This window comes from Ochotona princeps, chromosome 5 (genome assembly GCF_030435755.1).
Source record: "Ochotona princeps isolate mOchPri1 chromosome 5, mOchPri1.hap1, whole genome shotgun sequence".
Lineage (NCBI taxonomy): Eukaryota > Metazoa > Chordata > Mammalia > Lagomorpha > Ochotonidae > Ochotona > Ochotona princeps.
Genome location: NC_080836.1, coordinates 100,547,913 through 100,565,267, shown reverse-complemented (window position 1 = coordinate 100,565,267; position 17,355 = coordinate 100,547,913).

Sequence of the window (17,355 nt, the reverse complement as noted above, 5' to 3'; positions counted from 1 at the left end):
TTTTCCCAATTTCACTTTTAGTCCACTGTCCTTGAATCTACATTTTAAAGGAAAAAAAATAAAAGCTGGCCATTATTTTCTTTGAAACTGTGCTATTTTCATTTCTGAATAACGGTTAAGTTGAATCTCACAGTTATTTATTGAGGAAAGCGTTTTCCAGCATTTTTTGTTTTAGGGTTCTAAGGTCAATGTCCTGAGTAGTTCGCTCTGATAATATTGGCATGAACTTTAGCTTGGGGTGATTGGTAAGGACTGATTCAATAATGGATTCTTTTTCAACATTCTATCCTCTCTTTCTGTACCATGTTTTCTGTGCTACTGGCCATGGTCACAGTGCCCTTTTCATGTATGTTACTCTTAAGCTTCTCAGAGAATTCCTGCAGAAAAAATGTAAGCATGACTTTGCAGGTGAGAAACTAGAGGCTGAGAGAAGTTGCATATGTTTGCCAAAGGAATAAAACTACAAGGTACTTGATGAACTTATGTCCAGGCAAGATCCACCTCCTTTTGGTATTCTACTTCCATGTCCTTCTGACATATTTTTCAGTTAGCGCACTAAGCCACTAGAAGTAAACATTCTTGGCTATTTCATTTTGAAGCATTTTAGAAGCAGAAATAATAAAATACGAAATTTTCATTAAGTGTTTAGTGGGCAGTGGACAGAATGTCTGTTTCTCTTCAGAGATTGATTCATGTTTTGTTTTCCAAAGCACATGTTAATACCCAATCAGATCCTCTGTCACCGGATTTTATAGCATCCTATAATTTTCCTCATGTCATCTGTTACAGTTTTAATGTTCTTATTTTATTGCATGGTTATGTAAATAGGTATTTAAGCCTCATGAGTGAGTGTTCATGGGAGGGGGATTTTGTGCCTTTTGTTCATGTTTCGTCCCCAGCTCCTCTGGTCATTTCAGCACGCAGAAGTAGCTCATCAGTTTCTAATAGCAGCCCGGCGGGATGCATGATGGAGCAGATGGGAAGAAAAGCCAACACGTGTACCCTTGGCTCACACATGCTAGGACAGAATGCTAGAGCTCTGCAAAGTCTCCCAGTAACTCTCTTACCTACTTTCTGCTAAGGTGAGTGAAGGGCTTTTCAGTGAAGACAAACACGGCCCCTTACTTATGACAGACACAGCTATTGGCCGCCTTCAGACAGAAAGGCCATGTCAGATGTCAGGCATATGATGAAAACGAGATTCTAACGCAGCAGACAAGGTATAGAAAGCACCTGCCTTTAACGGATTGTAACACTCTTGCCATGCATGTGTTACTGCCTACTGCAACTGAACAGGAGGAAAGAAGGGTGACGAGAGTTTCAGGTGTCTGATATGAAACATGGATTCCTCTGAGTTCTCCCCAGATTACTTCAGAAAACTTTAAGCTTCTCTGCTGCTTGTTTCCACGTTTCCTATCCCTTTTAAAAATTTTCTGTTTGCTTCTTTGTCATCGTTTCCTACTAACACTTCTTTCCTCCCATCACTGTTTATGAATCTCAGGACAACCCCAAGACTCTCTCAGATTGTAGGAAGGAAGAATATATGTGCTGTTGATCTGAAACTGCATCCTTCGGTGCCCGATCCATTGGCACATATTCTGACAAGATTGAGGGATAATGTAGATTTGCTGTGGTTTATTCTCACAGGAGACATGGTCATGACTGAAATCTTCATAACTTACTGTTTCTGAAAAGCATTCCAGGAGTGTCCCATCTCCCAGGCACATCCCAAACCGATCTCAGTTGGGAGTGAAGATTCCAATAATTATTGGGGGATATTCTCGAATGCTTAGTGATCTTCACCAAATCTTCCTGGGAGATGGCAACGTTTGGCTCCTGAATTTTTTTTTTTTTTGGCGAAATGTAGTATTTAGTTAAAAACTTTGACTACTCATTCTGAAGAAGAGCTGACTGATAATTGCCACCAGAACAAAATATGTGTAGGGCATGAACACAATCTTCAACAGAAAGGCAGTAAGATGGGCGAAGCAGATTGCAGGAAAAGAAAAATCCACACCACCTTATTTTGGACATTTGCAAATAAACTATTTGCTGAAAATGGATATAATATATGATCTTGTATACTTGAGCAAAGCTGACATTCATTAAGAGATATTAGGAAAGTGCATCTTTTGGAATGTCTTAGTAAGATTATCTGTGGTTTTTGCATATCTGCCCCAAACTGGGGATTCAAGATAACTAAAGATATTTTACTTTGGAAACTTAGGGCTTTGACTTAAAAACATTCTCAGGTTTCTACTAAGTTTCCAGTATCTTGGCCCGGAGAATACTATGAAATGATACTTACATGATCTGAAATGTGATTACTGAAATACTAAACATATGTGAAACTCCTTCCTATGAAATTGCCAATATTTACCAATATTTTCATGCCTGTAACTTTTTCCAATGGCTATCTTCTTAGTAAAACAGTTTTCATTTCTTTCTTTCTTTTTTTTTTTTTTTGAGTACTCATTTAGGGCAACGTTGAGGTTTCTGAACTAAACTCACTGCTTCATTAAGTCCTGTTTGGGACCAGATGAGTAAGCATGAGCCCCCCTTACTACATTTATCTTCTGGAGGGGCACAGGGTAGCAGAAACACTTAAGGAAACCCGCCCTTGCAAGGAGGAGCCAAAAGGTGTCTGTATTACCGGGCATACATTCTTTGAAAAATTAACTGATAATTTAAGACCTCATATATTCAGAATTAACAAAATGATATTTTGAAGTATGTATACATTGTTTAAAGGTTAAATTAAAATTAGTACCATATACCTCACCTCAATATGTTCTTTTCTATAAAAAAATCTATGAATTTATTTGAAAGCTAGAGTGACACAGAGAAAAGGAAATAGAGAAATAAATCTTAGGGTTGCTAGTTCACCCCTCAAATACACGCAATAGCTGGGACCGGGTTAGGCCAAAATCAGGAGCCCCGAAACTCTTTCCCACATGGGAGGCAGGCACCCGAGTGCTTGATTTGGCTTTCGTTGCCTCCCCAGCCACATCATTAGGCAGGTGAGTCAGAAATGGCAGCTCAGATTCTCATCGGCACACTAACATACTGATATGCGTGTTTCAAGTGGAATCAGAATCTGCTGTGACACACAGGCCATATCTACACACTGATTTTGTGGTGAGCATTTAAAATCTATTCTTTGAGCAGTTTTCCAAAAGTTAAAACCACACTGAAATACCACTATCACACCATTAAAATCGCTATTAAAAAAAAAAAAAACCACAATGGGAAGAACTGAGTTGTAGAGTATGTGGAAAAGTGGGAACCCTTGAGGTCTTTCATTGGGAATACATTAGGGTAGCCATTATGGAAAGCAGAATAGAAGTTCCTAGAAAAATTAAAAATACTTCTGAAAAAATAAATTCAGTATTTTGAAGAGAGAACTGCATGCTCAGTTTTGCTCAGCATTATTCACAATAGCCTAGGTATGGAATCAACTTGAGTGTTCATCAAGAATGAATGCATAGAAAATGTAAATGTAAATGTAAATGTAAATGCAAATGGGCTACTATATAACTTCAAAAAAAGAGGCAAATCTTTTGCAATAACAAAACAGGCAAAAATTTGCAATAACAAGGATGAGCCATATGTCATCTGCCGAAGACATTATATTAGTTTCCATAAACCAGGAACAGAAATACAAATAACACATGATTTAATGTACACATAGAGTCTAAAAGCTTTAAACTTACAGAAGAAAAAAGAAGTTGCCAGGGCCAAGGGCTCTAGGAGAATGGCAAAATGTTGTTTGAGGTAAATTCAATTTCAGGTGAATAGGACAAATAAATACTACAGATCTATTTACAACATGGTATCTAGAGTGAATAACAACTTTTTCTACCTTTGGTCACTTTCAAATCCAAATTTAGTATCAGTGAAAACTGAGGTTCGTTGTTGTCTGAGCTCTGACCAAAACTGTGCACAGTAAGCAAAATTTAATACATTTGATTTTGTTCATAATTGGATTTTACTTGTGCAGTGGCTACCATGGGCTTAGAAACAACAGGATGGCTTGAAATGGAAAGAAACCTTGAATTCAGTCTGTTGCAAGATTATCACACTGCCTTCCTCATTTTAATTGCAATAGCTTTTCCAGGGATTTAGTCCTGTGCCTTGAGAAATTAGTACAGTAAGACACCATTAATTTAGATAAAACTAATTAGGAGTTGGTGGTATGGCCTTGAGAAAATCAAGTTTCTTGCTTATTTATAATAAGCAAATAAATTGGGTGAATACCATTGCGATTGGATGTTCTGCCTCCTTGGAAAAATCTTGATTTTTGCATATTATAATAGCAGCTTAATGTATATAACTTTAGCATAAATGCAAGCTGACATGACAGAAATTGCAACTTGGATATGATCTTTTGAACCCATTCTTTATGTATTAAAGTGTGTTTTCCAGCGTGCAACAGATGACTAATGGAATTCTAGGATGCAGAGCCTTTAATGTATAAAAAATAACTTTTTTGAGTATACATAATTTCACAATTATTTTAATGTTTGAGCTTGTTTCCAGTATGTTTTTGTGTTTTTCAGGTATGTGAATATATCTGTGATTGTATCAGCCCAATGACAGGTTCGTGTTCCAGGTTAATGTGTATGAGATCTGAGAGTGCCTCAACCCAAGCTGTGTCATTCCCAGAGGTACCTGGTGGATGAATTGAGCTAGGTGGCCAGTGAAAGCCAGCCTAGGCTCCTGGAACAAAGCTTATGCCTTGGGAAAGGAGAGGATATGTATTAGCTTCCCAAAGGAAGAGGACCCTGTCAACAAGCAGTCCGCCCACCCAGAAAAGTTTCTTTGCATAATTCTATGTACAGAGGATGCAGTTTTTTAAAATGATTCATCTTAAAACTCATACCTGGGGAGTGGGCAGCATGGTGACATACCAGGTTAATCCTCTGCCTGTAGCATTGTCATGCCATATAGGTATCTGTTAGCATCCTGGCCACTCCGCTTGCAATCTCTGCCTGTGGACTGGAAGGGCAACGGAGGATGGCTCAAATCCCTGGGCCCCTGCACCCATGTGGGAAACCCATTTGGGGAGTAACCCAGTGCATGGGGGAACTCTCTCTCTGTCTCTCCTTCTCTTTGTAAATCTTCCTTTCAAATAAAAATAATTATATCTTAAAGCAAAAATAGGTGCGCATGGGTTTTACCCATTTTTGTTCTTGGTATATTTTATAGTAGTGGTATTGAGGTAATGACATGATTTTGTTCCTGAAGGTGATCATATATTTATTCTTTAATTCATTTTCTATAATTGCATATATGTATATATATGTTTTCTAAAAAATATATTTACTGATTTGTAAGGGGTTTTTGGGGGGGCGAGAGACAGGGGTGGAATCTGCTATTCTTAGGTTTATTTCCCTTATGGCTGCAAGTGCCTGAAGCCAGGTGCCAGGGATTTCTGGGCCTTCCATGTGGGTAAAGGTTTTCAGGATTTGGGCCATATTTTACTGTCTCCCCTGGCACATTGGTCAGACAGCTTGGTCAGAAGTTGGACAGCTGGGAATTGAACCAATGCCTGCCTAGGATGCTGGTGTCTCAGGTAGTGGCTTCACCCACTGTGCCACAATACCAGCCCTGTAATTGTCTGTTTTAATGAATGTAGTCTGTACTTAAAAGGAGACAGGGATAGGAAGGTAGAAGGACTCCACTGAACATTCACGCTGTGTCGGGCACTGTGCTGTCGAATGTTTGTATATGTGAGAACGTGGTGGCTGGGGCTGACAAATGCTGACACTTGCTGAAGATCATACGTTAGTGGCAGTCGGAATTCAAGCTCGGATGCATTAAAAGCATTCAAGTACAGGTCACTTCCTTCACCTGCATACATCACAAGCTGAGCGAAATCGTGAACGGAGCAGTGATGGGCTCTGGGGCCAGCAGCACCTCCCAGGTTGCGGGCTTGTGAGGAGTCAGCCCCTCCGACTGCACTGCAGGCCTGCCTGTTGCCTCAGAATCAAAACGACCGTGAGCTGGGATGGATCACCTTCCAAGTGCTGCTGAATGGGAAACTGCCTTTGAAAAACTCACCATCATTGCTTCCCAATGATACGTCTTCTCTATCAATCTTTTTAAAACAATGATTCCGTTCCCTAGGCTCGGGGATTTCCATTTCTTCCCTCTCCTTTCCCCTTGCCCCAACTGCTTTCCCCCATGTTATTACAATAGTATAGTCCTCCAGCAACCGCCTCAATCCATAATTCTTCTGTTTAAGCGTATCCTGATATTGAAGGTATAGACAATGGCAGAGTCTAGCATCGTGTTGTCAAGATATATTTGTTTCACTTGGAGTCCATCTTTTATTCAAGAGTAGAGATGCATACTGCGCTACATCATGACTTCTCCAGCAGTCTTAAGGGAGAGGCATGACACATCCCACTAATTGGTCAGTCCCAGTCAATGTAAACCAGTGGATGGTTCATGTTTGTGAATCACATTGCTGATCCCTGTATGAAAATTTTGTTACTCCAATATTACATCACATAGCCATATTAAATGTATTAATGATATATTTATTCTTCTTGCATTAAGTCTTTGCAATCTGATACATGTTTGACTTCAGCAGACAAAGTACTCAGTAGGAAAGGGAAAAACCAAGAAGGAAAAAACCACAGCTTCATACTGTCTCATCCAGAGGCATTGTAGTGGTTGGTGATTGGAAGAATTCATGAATGCTTATTTAAATGAGTAGAATGATGGGCATAAATAACTTATGCACATGGGAATAGGCCTATCAATCAATGTGTGTGTTTGCTGGGGCTATGTAAAAAAGTCCCTGGGATGGGGCCTGCTGCAATAGCCTAGTGGCTAAATCCTTACCTTGCATGTATCGGGATCCCATGTAGGTGCTGACTCATGTCTCAGCTGCTCCACTTCCCGTTCAGCTCCTTGCTTGTGCTCTGGGAAGGCAGTGTGGATCGCCCAAAGCCTTGGGATCCTGAATCCACATGGGAGACCCAGAAGAGCTCCTGGCTCCTGGCTTCAGATCAGCTCAGCTCCAGCCATTGTGGCTGCTTGGGGAGTAAATCAATGGATGGACATTTTTTCTGTCTCTCCTTCTCTATGCATATTTGCTTTTCCAATAAAAATAAATAAATCTTAAAAAAAAGAGAAAGAGTTCCTGGGAGGTTGGTGTCTTAGCAGCAAGCATGCATTGTCCCTCAGCTGTGCAGCCAGTCTGGAGGGCTGAGGTCAAGCTGCTCCAGGAGTCTGTGGTTATCCCAATGCCTGCTCTCCTCCAGCGCCATGTCTCACATCCAAACAGAATCGGCACAGTCTTTGATCACAAGGATTAGCACATGAGGCCACCATCCCTCACAGCAGCTAGCTGTCACCATTTTCTCAGGTCCTCTGAGACTCACGTCTAGATGGTGAGGAATGGGCGTTTACACATGTTTACTTAGGAATTTCTCTGTCACAGACATTGATGGGACACTTTGTTGAGGTTGTGAGGCAGAATGCAGCTCATGCCTCCCTGCAGGTCCCCTGGGCGTTTGCTGGGAATCTTGGGCCAGTATGTGGTTTCAGATGCACCACCGCTTCAGCTTCTGCTATCCTGTATGTGTGTGTATGTAAGCGTCCAGCCCACCCAGGCTCCCATTTAAAAGAAAACCAGTCATATTGGAGTGGGCTTTATGTATGACTAGCTGTATCTGCAATGACCTTATTTCCAAATAAAATCTCATTCTGAGGATTAGGACTTTCATACGTGAATTTAAGTGAATGGGAACATATAAGGTCAGTATTAATTGTGAGTCATGGGGCCCGGCAGCGTGGCCTAGCGGCTAAGGTCCTCGCTTTGAAAGCCCCAGGATCCCATATGGGCGCCGGTTCTAATCCCGGCAGCTCCACTTCCCATCCAGCTCCCTGCTTGTGGCCTGGGAAAGCAGTTGAGGATGGCCCAATGCATTGGGACACTGCACCCACGTGGGAGACCTGGAAGAGGTTCCTGGTTCCTGGCTTCGGATTGGCGCGCACCGGCCCGTTGCGGCTCACTTGGGGAGTGAAACATCGGATGGAAGATCTTCCTGTCTGTCTCTCCTCCTCTCTGTATATCTGACTTTGTAATAAAATAAATAAAAATCTTTAATTGTGGGTCATGGCTTGCAAAGGAAGTGGTGATCTCCATTCCTGTCGGCTTGGAGAGTCCTCATTGACTAAGCCAGGTGTCTCTTGCGCAGTCAGCATCGGGGTTGGATTATGAAGACCAGAGAAGACAGTTTCATTGAAACACATTTTTATGCAAATCAAAATTCTTTGTGAAATTTCCCTGAATTCCCCTTTTCTCATCTTTCAATTCTCTATTACAGTTATTTTTTTTTCTGTTGTATTGGTGTCTCACAATCACTGGCTTGGCTTGTCTGTTAAGTGAATTGGGGTTGTGAAGCAAAAACAGTTGGAAAGAGTGGGGGAAACTCGAAGCAAATGGGATGGCCCTTTTCTCTGTCTGACATCAGCCAAATTCTCTGAGGCCAAGTTCCCCGGAGTCAGCCAATCCTACTCTAAGCCAATGCCCGCAGTTCCCCTTGTGGGATCCTTGTTTTCTTTGGGAATTGGTATTTTCCTGGCATCTCTCTAAGATTCAACTGAAATCTCCACATCACAAAGAGAAAGAACCTTTGAAGGTCAGAGTGGGGGATTAGCCAGGAGTGCAGGGTGTGTGTTGCTCTGCTGTGTCTGCAAATCTAGGCCATGTAGCTGTGTCTCCCTCCATACCACAGTGAAGAGGCATATTCCTTTGCCTTGCTGTGGAAGAACATCTTAGCTAGCATTTGGAAAGCATTTCCAATGCCGTTCTGTAAAGATAAGTCTCTGCTTGCATTTCCCTGGCCAACAATACAAGCACTTCGGTGGAGCTGGGAGAATTTATTACTAAAAATTATTTTCCAGACTGATCCTTCAATTCTTTCTGTGAAAGGTCAGACTTTGATAGATTATGATTAAAGTCTCCTTTTTAATAAATTGCCCTTTTCTTCAAAATGGGCTCCTGTCAAGAGAACTTGGAAACTTTTTCCCTCTTCTTGCTCTGAAAAAATTAACGAGCTTTGAACTCCTTTCAACTTAATACTTTCTTGGTGTTACTAAGGTTTTCCTCTCTGTTTTTTAAAAATAAAACCAACACTGTAAGATATCTAGTCCTCAAAGACTACTGTCTAACGGCATGCAAATATTTAGAATTACAGATTTGGACATCTTCATAGTCTTAGAACATAATAGAAAATATTGAGTAAATGCCTCTGTAAGCCTTCCCTGAATGTGTTCCTGGAGGCACAGGTGCAGCTTGGTTTCCAAGAGGACCCATGGTCTGGCACAGTGAATTAAGCCCTGCCTTAGACACAGCATCCTGCTTTGGAGTGATTCGATCGCTCCATTTCTGACCCAGCTCCTTACTAATCCATCCGGGAAGGCAGAAGATGATCACTGAAGTTCTCGCTTCCTTGACATCCACATGAAAGAGTTTAATGGAATCCTAGGCTCCTGACTTCAGCCCGGCCCAGACCTGACCATTGCAAACATTTGGAAAGTGAACCTGAGAATGTAAAATGTGTGTCTTCCTCTTGTCACTCATACATCTTTGTTTTGAAGACGGCCGCTATGAATCTACTTCAGTTATGTTCAATTCATGTCAGCATGTTTACCTTCCCCTGATGTATTTTGATGGTTCTTTTGGGCACCATCCCTAACTGTCACTGTCTGATTAGAAACTACATTCAGACCTTCTCTTCCTCTACAGCTCAGAAATCCAACCGTTGAACTCAGATGGTGCTAAGATTTAAATGAGATGAAATTAGAAGGGAGCTTTTCCTGAGCGATTACCATGTATTAGACTGTCGGCTTCATTTGATGATTTTCTAATTCTGTGTTGCAGAAGGAACTCACATTCCCCTTACATTGTAATTGAGAACAACTAACTTTGTAGAGGCTACACTTTAGTCTGGAAAGGCAGGTTGGCCCTGGACATGGATGGGATCTTGTTTCTGAGGTGAGGAGAGACCCAGGTGCCCGACAGAGACTCAAATGCCACTCAGTTCTGTCTGTCTTCAAGACCGTTGCTGCCAAGTAAGCCCTCTTTCTTTGCAGTAAAATACATTCTAACTTGGAGCCTGCCTCATAGCTTTGGTTCCTTAAGGAAGGAAGAACAGGAAGAAAGAACTTACAAGTCAGGTAACGTATTGGGCATGCTGACCTATCACCCACAATTTTTTTTTTTTTATGTTATTATTGGAAAGCCGGATATACAGAGAGGAGGAGAGACAGAGAGGAAGATCTTCCATCCGATGATTCACTCCCCAAGTGAGCCGCAACGGGCCGGTGCTGTGCCGATCTGAAGCTGGGAACCAGGAACTTCTTCCAGGTCTCCCACGCAGGTGCAGGGTCCCAAAGCTTTAGGCCGTCCTCTCCTGCTTTCCCAGGCCACAAGCAGGGAGCTGGATGGGAAATGGAGCTGCCGGGATTAGAACCGGTGCCCATATGGGATCCCGGGACTTTCAAAGCGAGGACCTTAGCTGCTAGGCCACGCCGCCGGGCCCGACCTATCACCTAGTATAACAGCATGTGGCGGCACAGCAGTTTTTCTCATTAGAATATTGCTTTCTTCCTTTCGTTTATTTTAAAAAAGATTTATTTGTTATGGGAAAGACAGATTTAAAGGCAGAAGAAGAGAAAAGGAGAGAAAGATATTTGATCGGTTAATTTACTCCCCAAATGATGGCTACAATGGCCAGAGCTGAACCCATCTGAAGCCTGAAGCCAGGAGCCAGGAGCTTCTTCTGGGTCTCCCACGTGGTTGTAGGTTCCCAAGGCTTTGGTTCATCCTCCTCTGCTTTCCCAAGCCACAAGCAGGGAGCTGGATTGCAAGTGGGACAGGTGGGATAAGAATCAGCACTCATATGAGATGCTGGCATTGTAGGTAGAGGATTGGTCAATTGAGCCATTGCACAGGCCCCAAGAATGCTTTCTATGGTACAATAGCAATTATCTCTAAATCATCAGGGTTATCTGATATATCTCATTCTTTTTTCCCCTCAAAATATGAATTTATTGTTCAATCAATTTCAGTATTTGAAACACAGAATCCATCATTGTAGGAGGATATTGTGACCCTAGAAGATCAGTGAGCACAGGATTACAGTTGATTGGATAATATTTTCATGAGAACAACCAAATGGCTACTTTTTGTATACCTGATTGGATATCATTTGTATAAGAACAGTTGGCGTGGACAGTATGTGTATGAGAACACTTGGTGGAATATACAAAACAAAAGGCGTTCCAAACAAAAGTATAGAACAGTTGATGGGTTTTGTTGATAAGCTCAATACCTCCTCTTTTATCCCATATGACCCTCAGTGTATAAAGTCTGATGCCACTAATAAACGTCAGCTTTGACCATCAGTCAGGGTCTACGCGTATTATTATCGGACACATCATGAATCAAGAACTCCAAAGTTGGGAGAGACAATATCTAAATTATATCTGATTCTTATGTCTGTTGTGGGGTAAGGAGTTGATTAGTGCTTCTTGGGATGGGCAGGAACAGGAACTGGGGTTGTGGCTAAAAACACCTAGACTAATTGGTCTCATCTGTTTCCAACTTGCTGGCTAAATTAGGACTTAGGGAAGAGTATACAAGGAGAGGTGAAGGAGCGATAAAGACTTCACAGAGACTTCTACCGTCACTGGTCTCCTGTCGGTGCTGCATCCCCAGAACCTCTCCGTGTCCATGTTACTGACTCTGCTGGTCGGAACATATGTCTAATAACTAGGACAGAGGAAGAGAAAATACACTGAAACTATGCTGAGTATAAATAATTGGATCTTTGATTATTTTTAAGACCCTTTCATCATTATAAATTGCTATTTCATGCATTTCCATTTATTCAAATGTAGCATGCATTGCAATGGGCCTTGAATAGTGCAATGCTCATCTTCATACTTTCACCAGAAATGTAGCTCATTGTATCATAATTATTGTTCTGTTTCAAAAACCCTGTAACTTATAAGACCTTTTCTGTCTATCTGTCATCAGTATTTTTCTGCAAATTGCCCTGAGAATGCATTCCTACTTTTTTCTTACTATCTCCCTTTTTGTTATTTTCTCTTTTGTTTCTCAATTTTAATTGTTAAAAATTAGACTATTACTCTATGGAATGTTATTGTAGCTATGACTTTATTTTTTGGCTTCCTCTTCTGTAACTTCATTTCAAATCTAAGAAAACATGTTTATAACTGAGAGGAGAGGAGGAAGGCCTCCCCATTCATTATGTCATGAGCAGCCTCCTCCTGTTGATACTGGGAATGGCTGTTCTTGCAAACATTTCCTCGTTGCTAGTGTATATGTAAAGATTTTCACAAACACACATATGGAAATTATACGCAGTGTAAGTATATTAACGTATCACTTAAGAACTGCTTCATTTGCTCTTCAATTTGTGATGAAAAAACAACAGAAACACAATGCTAGTTTTTGCTGCAAAAATTCTTCCCAGGAGATACAATATGGTGTGAGATACTAACAGCAGGTAATACCGAAAGCATTTCCACTGGAAAATAAGCCATATGGAAAAAAAAAAAAGCAAATTGTGGAAATGCATATACATGTCAGTACAGTTGTGTTATCCCAGGTTACTGGTGACAGTAACTACATCATCAAAGAGATTTTTGTTGTTGTTTGTTTTTTTTTATTTTTTTTATTTTGCATTATGTGACAGTTTCATAGGCTCTGGGGTTCCCCCCACCCCTCCCCACGCCCCTCCCCCACGGTGGACCCCCCACCCCGTTGCATCGTTACAGTTCAAATTCAATCAAGATTCTTCCCCTGCAAACAGATGCCAAACATATAGTTCAGCTGCTCATTGTCCAGATGGATTGATCAGCTTCTTGGGGAGACTATTTAGCTGCGATCAACCCCTAGTGGTTTTAATATTTCTCTAGTTATGAATCACTGCCAGTCTCGCCTCTCCCACCTCGATGAGGTCGTTGCAGAGTTCACTGGTGGACAGTGTCCATCACAGAGTCTTCATTCGCCCAGTTTTCGCTGCCAACATATATTCGGGATGGCCGATTGACCCGTTCCATCCCCCGTCCTATCTTAGCTAGCGTTCCAAGTCCAGCTGGTCATCGCCACAATCAGTTTGTAGGTGCAATTCCTGGGCTGATTTTGTTTTTGGACTGGAATTGCTCTGGAACCAGTGCGTGTTGCAGACTAGGTCGGTTTTGCCTAGCATGTACTTGGCACTTGTATCAACCAGTGGGGGCTGGAGCCTAGTCGGGGCAACCCACAATAACCCCCACTATCCTGGTTTGCCTGTGTGTATAGCAGACTAGTCCAGTCTGTCCCAAATTGTTTTTAGTAGGAGACAAAAGGGCATTTAGAAAGAGCTTTTGGTTAACTTATCTGGCCGCAGTTTCATTCATTTCAAAGTAAGAGGGGCTGAACCAAGACTATAAAGCCATTCTTATGATCTAGATATAAATGCACACAGAGTGTATGTTTTTTCACACATATTATATATTAACCAAATAGTTTTTAAATAAAATACTTTATTAAAAATGCATGAGGAGAGGGTCTTGAGTCAATATAACTATGAAAATTATTTCTTGTAATTATTCTTAAATCAACCCAAAAGGAGCATGGCTTCAAGCCTATGCCATTTTCTGACTCAGTGTCCTGGTCATCGTCAGGTCTCATATGTCCCCTTCACCATGAGCTGTGACGGCTCCATTTGAATATTCTTCACCAGCTTTTTGGCACAGCAGTGGCTTGGCTGGCGGGACAATGTGTTTTGCTGGCTGCATGCACGTGTGGAACAGTTTTCATCTGTTTGCAACTATCTGGGTTGTGTGGGGATCAAAGTCTGAGGGATAAGAACACTGATTCCTTAATCAACAGAATCAGAATGACTTCAAAGAGATTTCTCTACTGGAAAGATTGGGCAAGGGTACAGAGGAGGGCCAAAATGAGGATGTAGGAAACGTTAAATCTTCTGTTCTGACTTTATGATGCTCTGGTTCAACCACATTGCGAATGTTTCTAGTTGAGTTCCAGGCATGTGCCCAAAGAGAACAGTAATGAGCAGAATTACAAACTGCAAAACTAAAAAAGCCATGGAAAGCTGCAAGATGCTTTTCTTGCAGACAGAGGCCTAGAAGAGACAGTGATTTGACCATGATGCCCGGGCTTGGTGACTGTGTCCAGCACTTCAGCACTTTTCCATATCAGGTCTGACTCTTGCTTCTTACTGCCTAGGGCTATTGCTTCAGTGACTGGGATTGTTCAGCCATTGGCCTTGGCCCCTGGAAGCAGATGTCTCCAGCAAAGCTTTTGACCTTTCATGACCTTAAGCTTTTCTTTACTCTAAATAGAATAACTGGACTATTCTAAATAATGTCTATGGCTTATCTGAATCACAGATAGTTTGCTATTCTTAAACAACCCTCCAACCCAAACTGTATGATTCCTTGGACAATTACTCAACTGACAAATCCTCCAACTGAAAGTGGGAGGATCCCGTATGGGTATCAGTTCACGTCCAGGCTGTACCACTTCCAACCTAGCTCCTCGTTCATTGTTAGGAGCCACAGACTTGTGGGCCTTAGACTTGGCATGCCTGACAATCTATTGCATTGCAAAGCCTGCCTTAGGCAAGCAGGGCCACAGCAAGCAGGATATTAGGCCAGAACATCCTGTGTAAAACAAGCAGAATAGAACCTCCACCCTTGTTCCTGTTCAGATGATTAGTTCCTCCCCTGTTTCAATATAGATGATTAGTTCCTCCTGTTTCAATAGATAATTAGTTCCTTCCCTGTTTCAATGAAGATAATTAGTTACAGGAAGCCCCTCCCCTTTTCCCCCTCCCCTAGGGAAGAAGGTATATATATGAGGAGTAAAATAAAGAGGAAGAGGCACTCTTTTCCAGCAAGTGCGGTTGTCCCTGTGTTTCTTGGGCCAGCAGCCCGGGGGCTAGAAGCCCGGCATTCCCAGTCCACCCTCAGGGTTTGAGCGTCGTGTCCTGCAGGTCGGGACAGTTCATGGCTTGAGGAAGAAGTGGAGGATGCTCCAAAGCCTTGAATCTCTACACCTGCATAGGAGACTTGGAAGAAATTCCCGGCTTAGGATCAGCTCAGCTATGGCTGTTGTGGTTATCGGGGAAGTAAACCTGCTGATGGAAATACTTTGTCTCTGCATCTCCTTCTCCCTGTAAATCTTCCTTTTCATTAAAAATAAATAAATAAATCTTTTAAAAGTTGATAGTGTTTATATGACACTTACTGCATTCTAGATTCTAGATAGAGTTCTAAGTTATGTACGGAAACGAATTTAACATTTGCCTCGGTCTTAGAGAAAATACTATTTTTTTAGATTGAAAAATATTTTGTTTTATGGCATAGTTCCATAGGCTCTACTCTCATTCCATAGATATTGAAACTGACACTCAGAAGACAAATGATATTGTAAGCTCTCACAGACACTAAGGGGCATGATTACTGTTGGAAGACAGGCTTTCGGCACCAGAATCTAGCTTGGTTTGGTTTAGAGGCAACTCTGTAAAATGTGAATGTTACCTTTCATACTTTGCATATACATAACTTTTCTAAAAGGTTGTGAAGCACCTTACTAATATGTATATTATGACACACTTGAGTAAATAAGGGGAAAGAAAAATTGACATATAAGGTCCATAACAAAAGCTTTGGAAAACTTTACTAATCATGGACTTAATAGTTACGACTCTGGGTATCTTGATACTGAATGAAAAATGTGACCCAGCAATTCAGATGCCATGTGTGCTGCTTCCGTCTAGCACTGGAGCTCTGCTTCAGCTCTCTGCCACTGTGCATCCTGGGAAGCAGAACGTGCTGTCTGCAGTGTCTGCACGCGTGCCGTGCACACGGGAGTTCCAGATGAAGTTCCTCACTCGCCTTCAATGCAGCCTAGCCCAGCTGCTGAAGACATCTGAAGAGCACCTGGGAGATGAAAGGTGTTTGCTGCCTCTACCATATGAGAAAAGAAAATAAGCAAGAAAAAAAATCAAGGGATGAAGAGAAAGTGAGGGGGTGGGTGGAAGGAGGGATAGAAGGAGCAAGAGAGGAAGGAAGAGCGAGAGGGAGAAGAGAATGAAGGGAGGGAAGGGGGAACCAAGAAGGTACCAAGAATAAAGAAAGGCAGGAAGGCAGGAGGGAAGGAAGGAAAGAAGGGAAGAAAAAAGGAGGGAAAGAGGGAAGGATTAAAGAAATAAAGATCACCTAGAGAGCTTCATTCATCAGGTAGAATTTGGAGTAGAAAGTATCTCCATGGCATATTCTGATAGCAAAGCGGGTGGTGGAATAGACTCAGCTATACAGAACACAATAGTACAGAAGCAAGTCATCAGGGGAGTCACTCCTTTAAAAAATAATTAAAACATCAATTTTGTTTTCATCTGTAAAATTTTGTTCTGGGAATTTCAGGAAAATATCCATGCTCTTTCATTTCATTTTAACTTTTTAAAAATTTCTTTTCCCCTATTATTATTGTTATTATTATTATTATTTTGCAATTCAATTCCATAAGCTCTAGGATTTCCCTGAATCCTTCCCAAATCCCCACACCTCACTGATTTCCTCTATGTTATTACAATAGTATAGTTCTTCATAAACAGTCATTAGTCCATCATAGTGGACATGGACAATGGCAGGGAATCCAGCTTCCTATTGTCAAGATAAATTCAACAGTTTCATTGGAATTCTATCTTTGATCTGGAAATAAAGATGCATGCCCTATTGTATCCTCATCTTTAGATAAGATAGTCTCCATTAGACAGCTACTATACATCCTCTTAAATGAAAAGCCACAATACAAAATCAACAACAGAAAGAAAAACAGAAATTTACTACACCAGGAAGTTAACTAACATGTTACTGAATGACTAAGGTGAACTGAAGAAATGAAAATGAAAATCAAGTGCTTTCTCGAAGAAAATGACCTATGAGTCAGTGAAGAATTTTATACGAGAAAAAAACAAACTTTGAAGAAACGAAAATGAAAATAAAAACACCAACATTCTTGAGATACAGTTTCCACTGATCTGTGTTGGTGAGATATGTCTCCTGTAAGCAACAGACAGATGTTTTTGATCTACCCTCCTATCTTTAACATGTGATTGGTGATTTCAAACAATTTACATTCAGGGTTAATATGAATAGGTAGTGATTTGGTCCTGTCATTTTAGTAATAGCTCGTTCATTGATTTAGTTTTCTGTTGTTATTTTCCTGGGATGTTTGCCTTTGGTTTTGGAGGGTGTTATTACTTTCTTTGTCAAGAGAGCATCTTTAAGTATCAT